This window comes from Physeter macrocephalus, chromosome 2, assembly GCF_002837175.3.
Source record: "Physeter macrocephalus isolate SW-GA chromosome 2, ASM283717v5, whole genome shotgun sequence".
Lineage (NCBI taxonomy): Eukaryota > Metazoa > Chordata > Mammalia > Artiodactyla > Physeteridae > Physeter > Physeter macrocephalus.
Window position 1 is genome coordinate 2456961 of NC_041215.1, and position 10087 is coordinate 2467047.

The following is a 10087-nucleotide window of genomic DNA, read 5'->3' on the forward strand; positions in this document are numbered from 1 at the left end:
GAATTAATCTCCCTGGTTGTTCTGAGGGAAGAGCTTTAGGATAATTAAGTTTTTTGAATTGTTTTGGGAAGCAATGCTTTTAGGCAGATAAGACATTTTTTATCAGGACCCCAAATGGCTTCTGCTGAAAATAACTTTTATGCCACTGTGCCATATTCTGGACCCCTTTACAGCAATGAGAGGCCTCACTGGGCTCTGGAACATGGGCAACGTTGCAGGGAATGCAGATGAATATTTGGGTTCAAGGACCCCCAGAAACTGACCAGGGAATCATTTTGACAAACAAAGATAATGTACTATATATATAGCCTGACCCTCTGGCAATGACGTTAAGGTTTTGTTTTTGTTTTCTCGGTTTCATTTTTTTGCGTGGAGGGAATATGGTAAGGCTGGGTGCACTGGGCATGAGCTCTTTCCAATAAAGTGATGGCAGAGGCTTGGTGAGACAGCTTGCCCTCTTCTGGCTCTGAAGCTCCATTGCCATGGCACACACTGTCTGCAACAAATCTTTCCTCCAGCCACTTTCCCAGGGGGAGCAGCTTCCCAGGGTGCACAGTAACGGGCGTGGATGGTCTACCCTCACTGGGACTGCTTCCTGGTCAGTCCAGGCCACCTTGCTCCACCTGCCCTATAGCCAACAGTGCCAGTGATTGTGTTTGTGGCTTGGGAGTGATTTCTAAGGTCTTTAATACTCTCAACTTCTGGCACAGTCTTCTAAAGGTGTCGGTGACCTAGTCACTCAGAAGAAAAGGCTGATTGAGGGAACAAGAACAAAGAAGCCAGGGGTGGAGACAGGGAATGGAACATCCCCCTCGCTTCTGAGATTATTGGACAATGGGAGTCTGGCTGAACCCCAGGAGATGTGAAGGATCAAAGTCAAAGCTAGTGTGTATGTTACTGCAGATATTAACAGTTTCCAGGAGTTGAGATGGGAAGGTGACTGAGGAGGCGTGAGGCCAGCCCTCAGCTTCTCCAGTCCAAACTCATTTCCCTGGACCAGGCGCTCCCACAGGTATCCTCCCAGCCCCCACCCTGCCTCCTGTGCCCTCCCAATTCCTTCCCATCCTCTGGGGATCAGCTTAAATGTCAAACTCTCAAAGGGACATTTCCTCCTTAATCCCTATCATTACAGCCTGTTTATTTCCTTCACAGCTTTTTTCACAAGTTGTAGTGAATATGTTCCTTTACTTCTTTATTGTCTGTCTCCATCTCTAAACTGTGAGCTTTAAAAGAGGAAGGAGCAGGTGTGATTGAGTCAGCAAGAAATATTCCACCCGCACTTAGCACAGTGCCCGGCACAGGCTTAGTAGGTATTGAGTAATACCAAATCAATGAGTGAATGAGATGGGAGCTCTACCTGACAGCAGTAGTCTTCAAATTTTAGAATGAATAAGAATTACCTGGGGAGCTTATTAAAATTCAGATTCCTTGGCCTTATTTCTTGAGATTCCAATTCAGCAGGTCTGGGGAAAGGTCCGGGAAGGTGTGTTTTTAACCCCTGTTAAAACGTGTTGTAATCACCCCTGGTGATTCTGACACAGGAACCACTGATACAGGAACCACTGTCTCGGATTCAAGCTTTGTCTCCACTGCAGAGACAAGGCCGAGAAAGGAACTTTCACCACTTGCCTTTTTGCTTTTTTCCAGTCCTTTAAGCATATAAAGTCTGAAAGTTTATGCCTTGGAGATGAGGGGTGTTGCAGGGAGAGGGTGAAAGGGTGAAAGAAGAAGGTATGTATTTATTATTATTAGAAATTAGAAGTAAATACTAAAGCTGATAATACATTGCTGTTACCCAGTATACAGGTGCCATTGTTTGCATTCATTCATTGGCTCAGCAGACTTTTCGAGAACCCACTATGTGACCAAGGCACTGGCCTTGATATTGGGGATGCACCAGTTAAGAAGACAAAGAACCTGACCTTAGGGAGCACCAACTTAGTGATGGAGACAGGCAGGTTAGCGACATGTTGAGAACAATAAAACCCAACAAAAGTAACCTGTGAGGGCAGCTCCAGGGAGGAAAAGTCAAGGAGCTCCACAGAGGAGATGGCATCAGGCTTATTTAACTAGAGCTTACTTGGCCAGGAGGAGGGAATAGCACAGGGCAAAGATCAGCACGAATTAGAAATGAGCACAATGTAGAAAGCATCTGTGAAGATGCAGCAAGAGACGGACAGCATTTTCCAAGGTCAGCCTTCACCTGTTCAGGGGGTCACATTTCTCTTGTCTGTCCAATTTTTTAAGTTGAAATGTTTTTAGGCAAAGAACTCTCCTGTTCACCATGGTTCCCACCATGCCTTACACTCAGCCTGTCTTCTTACATCAAGTTACCTGCCCAGCCCCTGAAGGTATGCAGGGCTGCCTCTCTTTCTAGGAGAGGGAGGCTCAACAGAGAGCAGAAATCAGAGTAGTAATTTGATCTCTTCTGGGTTTTTATGAAGACTAGTCTGGTGATATGTGGTAGACAAAACACAACTGGAAGCTGAAAGAATAGCGTGGCCCAACGGTCTCCATACCTTCTTGATCCTATACCCTCCATATACATACACTTAGTTACTTAGAAACCATATACACATCTTACTTCCTAATATACTAATATATGTTACATATGTTTAAGTAATGACTGCACCCAATTCCTGTGAGTGGGTTTTTTCCCCCACACCAACAAGCAAATTTCTGACACCAGCTAGGTATCCTACAATTCAACTCAATTTTGATATTATCTGCCTGGAGATAGCATGACATCCCACAGGTTAAGGACTCAGTCCCACAAGACTGCTCATCCTCCCCTGCCTTCAGATGCCAATCTCAAGTCCAGATTGTCACCTGTGCTTCTGACCAACCAGCTATATAGATCAGAGGTTCCAATGGGCTCCCTCCCATTCACTTAATTTGCTAGAACAGCTCACAGAACTCAGAGAAATATTTTACTTACTAGATTACTGGTTTATTATAAAAGGATATAACTCAGTAACAGCCAGATAGAAGAGATGCATAGGGCAAGGCATGGGGAAAGGATGGGAAGCTTCCCTCTCCTCTCCTAGCATGCCACTCTCTCCAATCTCCAAGTGTTCACCAACCCAGCTTTCTGAACCCTGTCCCTCTGAGGTTTTATGGAGGCTTCATTACTTAAATATGATTGACTAAATCTTTAGCTACTGGTGACTGTTTCATCCTCCAGCTTTTTTTCCCTCCCTGGAAGTCCAGGGTGGGACTGAAAGTTCCAAATCTCTAATCACATAGTTGTCTCCTCTGGCAACCAGCCCTCATCCCTAGGTGACCTAGGGTCAGTCCAAAAGTCACCTCATAACAAAAGATACCATTTATAGCTCTTATCACTAAGGAATTCCAACGGTTTTAGGAGCTCCGTGCCAGGAATGGGATGAAGACCAAATACATATTTCTTATTATAAATCACAATATCACAGTAAGACATAGAAAGGTATTTAAATGGATGTGCTAGAGATGAAATTACACTACATTTTAAGCTCTGATTTTGTTAACCATACAAAAAAACTTTTCACTGAAAGGAATTATTATGAATACTAATATTTGCAGTGAGTGCAATGTGGTTGATATGTTTTATTATGTTTGTTTTATCTTCATATTAACATTCTGCCATTCGATATTTAGACCATCTGGTTTTAAGCTCAAATTATTTTAAATATTTATTTATTTATTTATTTTTGGCTGTGTTGGGTCTTCGTTGCTGCGCATGGGCTTTCTCTAGTTGCGGCGAGCGGGGGCTACTCTTTGTTGAGGTGCGTGGGCTTCTCATTGCGGGGGCTTCTCTTGTTGCAGAGCACGGGCTCTAGAGTGCAGGCTCAGTAGTTGTGGTGCACGGGCTTAGTTGCTCCATGCCATGTGGGATCTTCCCGGACCAGGGCTCGAACCCGTGTCCCCTGCATTGGCAGGCGGATTCTTAACCACTGTGCCACCAGGGAAGCCCTAAGCTCAAATTATTTTGATACTTGGCTCTTATAGTTTTCAGAATTGAAAAAAGATATCTCACTAAGGTTCAGAGAGGTATCACAAATGGAAATGTGATAACGTATCACAGTAATGGCTGTGCTTACTAACATACAAAATTTTCAGTCTCACCAACTATGCAAAGGCTTTTGTTTAAATTCAGCTGATAACTTTCTATCTTCTCTGAGGTCGATCAATTGTTCTTGCAAACTGATTATTGCATTTTTAAAATTTTTAACCAAAAGGCTTGAAAACCACTAAAATTCTTCATTTGTTTTTTTTAAATTTTTATTGGAGTACAGTTGATTTACCATGTTGTGTTAGTTTCAGGTGTACAGCACAGTGAATCAGTTTTATATATATATATATATATATATATCCACTCTGTTTTAGATTATCTTCCCATATAGGTCATTACAGAGTATTGAATAGAGTTCTCTGTGCAATTAGCTTGTTCTTCATTCCCATACCCAAGGGCACAATAACCACTTAAAGTGTTCAGGAGTACGTAGGACATTCCCTTGTCCATACAAGGGCAGCCTTGGGTGTCCAGGAGTCACCCTGGATGCACAAATAAAACTGGGTGCTAATTATTCACACATATAAAATTCACACGTGTAAAATGAGGCGCTAAGCACCTTGCGGCTTTTTATCCTCCAAGCAAGAACTTTCAGGAATATGAACCTTGGACCATGTGTGAGGAGGTGGGTCTATTGTGAATGTAAGAGTATGGGTCCTGGAGTCAGACAGCTTGGTGTGGACCTGCTGACTGTGACCTAGGACAGGGGTCAGCAAAGTCCTTAAAGGGCCAGACAGTGAAAAGAATTGCAGGCCACCTGGTCTCACAACTACTCACCCTGTCCTTGTGCAAAAGCAGCCACAGACAACATGTAAACAAACGTGCAAGCTGTATGCGAACAAAACTTTACTTATAGAACCAGGTGTTTCTTGAAACTCATAAAACTTCATTTGCAGGATGTTTAACTAGGGTAGGCATTAGGTAGGCAAAGTGTCAACACTACCATTTTCTTGCTGTTTGCCTCTGTTTCCATTATTAATGCTATCTTCTTTCAGTAGTTTCTTTTTGCAGGGCTCATTTTTAAGCCACGTGTCCATTTCTTTAGGGTTAATTTAGTGAAAACAAATGGCAAATCCATTTAACCTGGCCAACATACACTACAGAAGGTCAAGTTACATTGAAAGAAAAGGAGTGATGCATAAGCACTCCACAGTTAGAGACCCTGCCCCATCCTCAGGCTTGTGTGACCTTGGTATGTGACCTCAGACAGTCTGACTAACAGAGCAATGAGAGGCCAGTATCCATCTACATAGTAAACATTACTAAAGTGCAATGTTTTTCCCATTGTTTGAAGCCATAGAAGTTCTAAAATGTTCTCCCCACACCTCAGAGGCTCGTTTTGCACAGGACCTGGTACATGGAGGCCTCATTTTGGAGACCACAGTCTCCAAGGTAAGGCAATCCTGAGCCAGGCACTAGCAGATGAGACCTTTTCAAAACGAAAAGGTGCCTGGGGTAGGGATCAATCAGGTGTTGACAAGGGGGAGGAGAGAGGGAAACTAAAGGGGTGAAGGTTGCCTAGAGTTTCCAGCTGGGGCTGCAGGTCAGTGGGGTATTCAGTCTGACAAGCAGGTGCGAGGTAGCCTTGTCCCACCATGGCCTCCTAGGCCAGGGGAAGATCCAAAGGCTGTCTCCAACCCAAGCTTCACTTGAACTCTGTCCCTCTGTACTCCCCATCATCATTGAACAGATGTGTGAGGTAAGCAGCTGACTCAGAATCCTAAGACCTGGGTTCTAGTCTAAGTTGGCCTACTGCTTAGTAGCTGCGTGACTCTTGGGCACAGATTCCTCATCTGCAAATTGAGAATAAGGGAACATATCCTGTTTGCTTCACTGAATTTAATGTGGCTGGAATAAGATAAGGCACAGGCATGTGAAAAGGCTCTGAAAACTGCAAAGCACTATATAAACGCACAGCATTATTATGACTTATTAGTATCCTATGTGCATAGTGATCAAGGTCCCAGGCAAGGCATTCTGTTTTTCTGGGACACGTTCTAGGAGGGTATATAGCCAGGTGATGTAAGAGGTGGACACCAGGATGAGTAACCCATGGGCAATGTGTCTGCATAGTTGGACATACTGAAATACCACTGACCTCAGGCATCTGGAGACTAGAGGTCACACTTGGAAACTAGGAGGCCTGGATGGTGAAGAGGATGCTGGGTCTTCTGCAGACCCAGCAGAAGACCCCAGAACTTGGTTTTCCTGGAAACTCCCCACTCTAAGCATTTCTTCAGTTGATCTGAAAGAAATCAAAGAAAGAAGCTGGCACTAGATTGAAGCATTGTTTGAAGCAGGGAGATAAGAAGCCTTATCATACCTACTTCATTAACTTGAGGTCTGGCTTGCCCTGATCCTGATATAATCAGTCTATTAAAACACTTACTGAATGCTTACACAGAAGTACAATATAAGCCCATGCAATGAAAGTATTAACAATCTGATTGGGAAGATTAAATACTGGATGGTTGGGTAAATGATAGATAGATAGATAGATACTTAGATGGATGGAGGATTCAATAGGTAAGTACAAACATGAGAAGATACTAACAACATCAGATAAAAAGAACAACTTATTGAGCATCTACAATGTGCCAGGTACAAAATGCCAGGTGATTTCGGATATGATATCAAACCTATCATTGCTGAATGATAGGCAATGATATCATCCCCATTTTTCAGATAAGGAAACTGAGGTACAGAGAGGTTAAGTAACTTGGCAAAGCCACCCAGCTAGCTGCCCAATGTTCTTTTGTCTCACTGTTCCTGAGCCAGAGGATACCCACTCCTCCCATCCCCATCTCCCAGCTCCAAACTTTGTTACTTTTGAGCCTTTGTTTTATGTAAGAACATCTTGGAAATTCTGAGAAAAGCCCCAAACTACTTTCCATTCGTTGAGAACCTGAAACTGGATCCTTAGCCATTCCTTTTCCAGAGGCCTTCAAGTTTCTCAGGTGAAAGTGAGGCCTCTCAGGAGAAATCAAAGAGCTTTCTCTTCAGGCACCTACTCCCCACCAACCAGCACAGAAATGTTTGCGAGGCTGGCCGGGCTCCAGGGGCACACTAAGGAAACTAGTTTGGAGCCAAAGGCATCTATGGGGCATTGTACATGGAGGCCCACTCCATCCTTCCTACCTCCTTTCACTTCCTGAAGCTCCATTTGCTCCCTCTTCTACTGTCTCCCTATGTCCCCACCTTCCCACCTCCAAGACAGGCAGGGGTCTGGGCAGGAGCTCAGCAATGATGTCAAGAGGGTAGGAGGTGCTGCAGGGCCTCTGCCACAGACTCAGCTCTCTCCTGGGCCTCTCCATTTGACTCCCTTCCTGGCTCCCAGCTCTCTCAGGGTGCAAGGCCAAGCCTCCAGGGAATTCCTTGTGCCTTCCCACAGGGCTGGAGCCAAGAGTGAGTTTCGAGGCTACTGCCTATAGTGACAGGGAGGACTCAGGGCTCAGAGAACACTGTGAAGCACTTCTGTTAGGAGGTTCAACTGGCCATGGAAGAAGGATGCTCCTAAAATGGACTTTGTGGGGAAAGGAAAATCCTCTGTGTGAGGGGTAGGGATGGGGAAGGGGGAGCAACCTAGAAATCTAGCCAAATTTCTCCCAGAGTCTCTCCTATCTCTTCCTGGGTTGGCCTGCTCAGCCTCTATCCCCCATTCTCTTGACCCCTATGTCTCTTTCTGAAACTTCCCAGAGTGGAAAGCACGAGGTCCTGGCATTTGCAAGTCTCCTTTTACATACACAAGGCTCTCTATTGATCCCAAAGAAGTTTTTCCAATACATAACCAGGAATCAGAATTTTAGAAATGGTCAAGTTCTATTTTATGGATGGGAAGCTGAGGACTAGAGAGGTGGAGTGGCTTGTCCAAGGGCATATGCACTGCAAACCCCCATTCCATTATACCAGGACAGAGGGGTGTCCTCCAAATTCAGAACCGGAGACTCATCTTCCAGACATGATGGGTGGCCTTACCCATTTTATTTGACTTTCATGGGTCTTTGATCTTAAGAGTCTTTTCTGGCTGTGGTCCAGGAGCATGGCTGAGACACAACTCAGAATCAAAGGCCTGGCAACCAGCAGCCCCAGCCGGAGCTGAGGATCCCCACAGACACCCAGAACCTGGTCAGAGCTCCACCCAGAGGAGGAGCTGAGAGAGGCTCCACCCACCTGTCTGCCTGGCTGGTCTTGCAGCTCTGTCTTTCCCCCAGAGAGATCCACTCCATCAGAGGGTGACTGTGTGCCTGCATCCAGGGGGTCAGGGCTCATGATGGGGAGAATCTCTGGCACCCAGAAGACCATGCTCTACCTGAAAGCCCAGCCGGAAGACCTGAAGGACCTGTCCTAACGGAGCCTTGGCAGCTGTCTGGTAAGGGCACTGCTGGCCCCTCCCGATGCCTGAAGGGAGGAAAGGGAAGGGGATCCAAATATAAGCCCTGCTGGGACTGAGGGAAGGGGGCCGGGTCTGGAATTTGCTGAGCACCTACTTTGTATCAGGTCTCACCATCATCTGAAGAACTATTGATTCCTATCCCTTTTACAGTGGAGGGAACTGAACCTCAGGGAGAAGTAATACAATCTCAGAGCAAGAGCAGAGTAAGAGTAGAGCATCTTCTGTCTGATACTCTAGCCACAGGTGTTCCTGTCTGTGTTGCCACCCAGGACACACACCGCACACCTTCACCTTCTGTGATTTTCTCAAGGTGGACCCATGGTAATAATGCCTTTCCTCACCTCAACCTAATTCAGGCTCCACTCCTGTTTCCCAACAAGTGTTTCTGTCTATACTGAAGAGACTGATGACAGGGGAACAGTGCCTGTGTAGGAAGGAGACTCATATGACAAGTTTGGAGCTCACAGTATTTATGTGATGGCGATTCTGGGAATGGGAGTGGAAACCTGCACATGTCAGAACTACCTCTGCTTCTTAAACTCGATGCTGGGGATAAGGGGAAGGACAAGGGTTGAGGAAATGAACTAAAGGGAGAAAGTTTGATTATGACCATTGGTGGATTGATAATGGTATTGTTGATGCGTGAGAAGGAAAAGACTGAGGTAGAGAAACATGACAGAGTGTAGAATTATAGGAGCTTACATATGTGCAAAGATGTTCATTACTGATTTTGTAACAGTAAAATATTTGGAAATAACTTAGTGTCTATATAGGACATGTGTTATATAAATGTTAGTACATTGATCTTATGAAATACCTTGCTGCCATCAGAAAGAATGAGGCAGATCTGTAGGAACTGACATGGAAAGGTCCCACTGACATTGGGGAAGAGCATGTGTCAGGTGCAGTGATTAAAAGTGATTAAAAAGTAAATCAAGTATACTTCAATTTTTTTTTTAAAAAGGTGCAAGTGAAATAAACAAAACCATATAAATGCTAAAAAAAAAAAAAAAAAAAAAAAGCTCTTGGCTCAGCTTACCTGGATTCACTTCTGCCCCTCACGTGCTATGTAACCTTGGGACTTTTCTTATCCTCTCTAAGCCTCAGTTTCTTCATCTGTAAAATGAGAATGGGAGTTACTACTTCAAAAAGTTGTTGTGAGGACTGGAGAGGTTCTTGGCACAGTACAAGCATGCATTCAATATTCAGTAAAGATTTGCTTTTATTATTAAGTGAAAATGTAAATAGCCAAAAAATATGCACGCTATCATCCCAATTTTGCTGTTAAATATTTTTCTTCCTGCAAAGATATATGTGTATATATAAACATAGTGGATGTTTGGATAAAACAACTGTTAACAGTGGTCATCTCGGAGGTATGAGACTAGAGAGAAGTGAGGGAGGGATTTACACTGTTTTTTTAAGAGAGTTTACTTTTCAGAGAAGTTTTAAGTTCACAGCAAAACTGAGCCCCATACACGTGCGGGGCCTCCTGCACCATCAATGTGCCCCACCAGAGTGTACCTTTGTTAAGTTGATAACCCTACAATGACACATCACTGAGATTTACACTTCTGACTGTATACATCTCTATCTCATTTCCATTTTTACAGTAAGCATGTGTTTGTTTTGTAAGTAAAATA

At 44.3% G+C, this 10087-nt stretch overlaps 1 long non-coding RNA gene across 1 annotated transcript in view; it reads right to left on the minus strand.

Moving 5' to 3' along the window:
• LOC114487439 (uncharacterized) overlaps positions 1-10087 on the minus strand; it is a 35424-nt gene that overhangs the window by 20079 nt on the left and 5258 nt on the right. Inside the window, exons 2-3 of the long non-coding RNA XR_003682540.2 lie at positions 9484-9560; positions 6150-6296 (exon numbers count right to left, since the gene is read on the minus strand). This is a non-coding gene — a long non-coding RNA (uncharacterized lncRNA). The remainder of the gene's footprint in view (positions 1-6149; positions 6297-9483; positions 9561-10087) is intronic.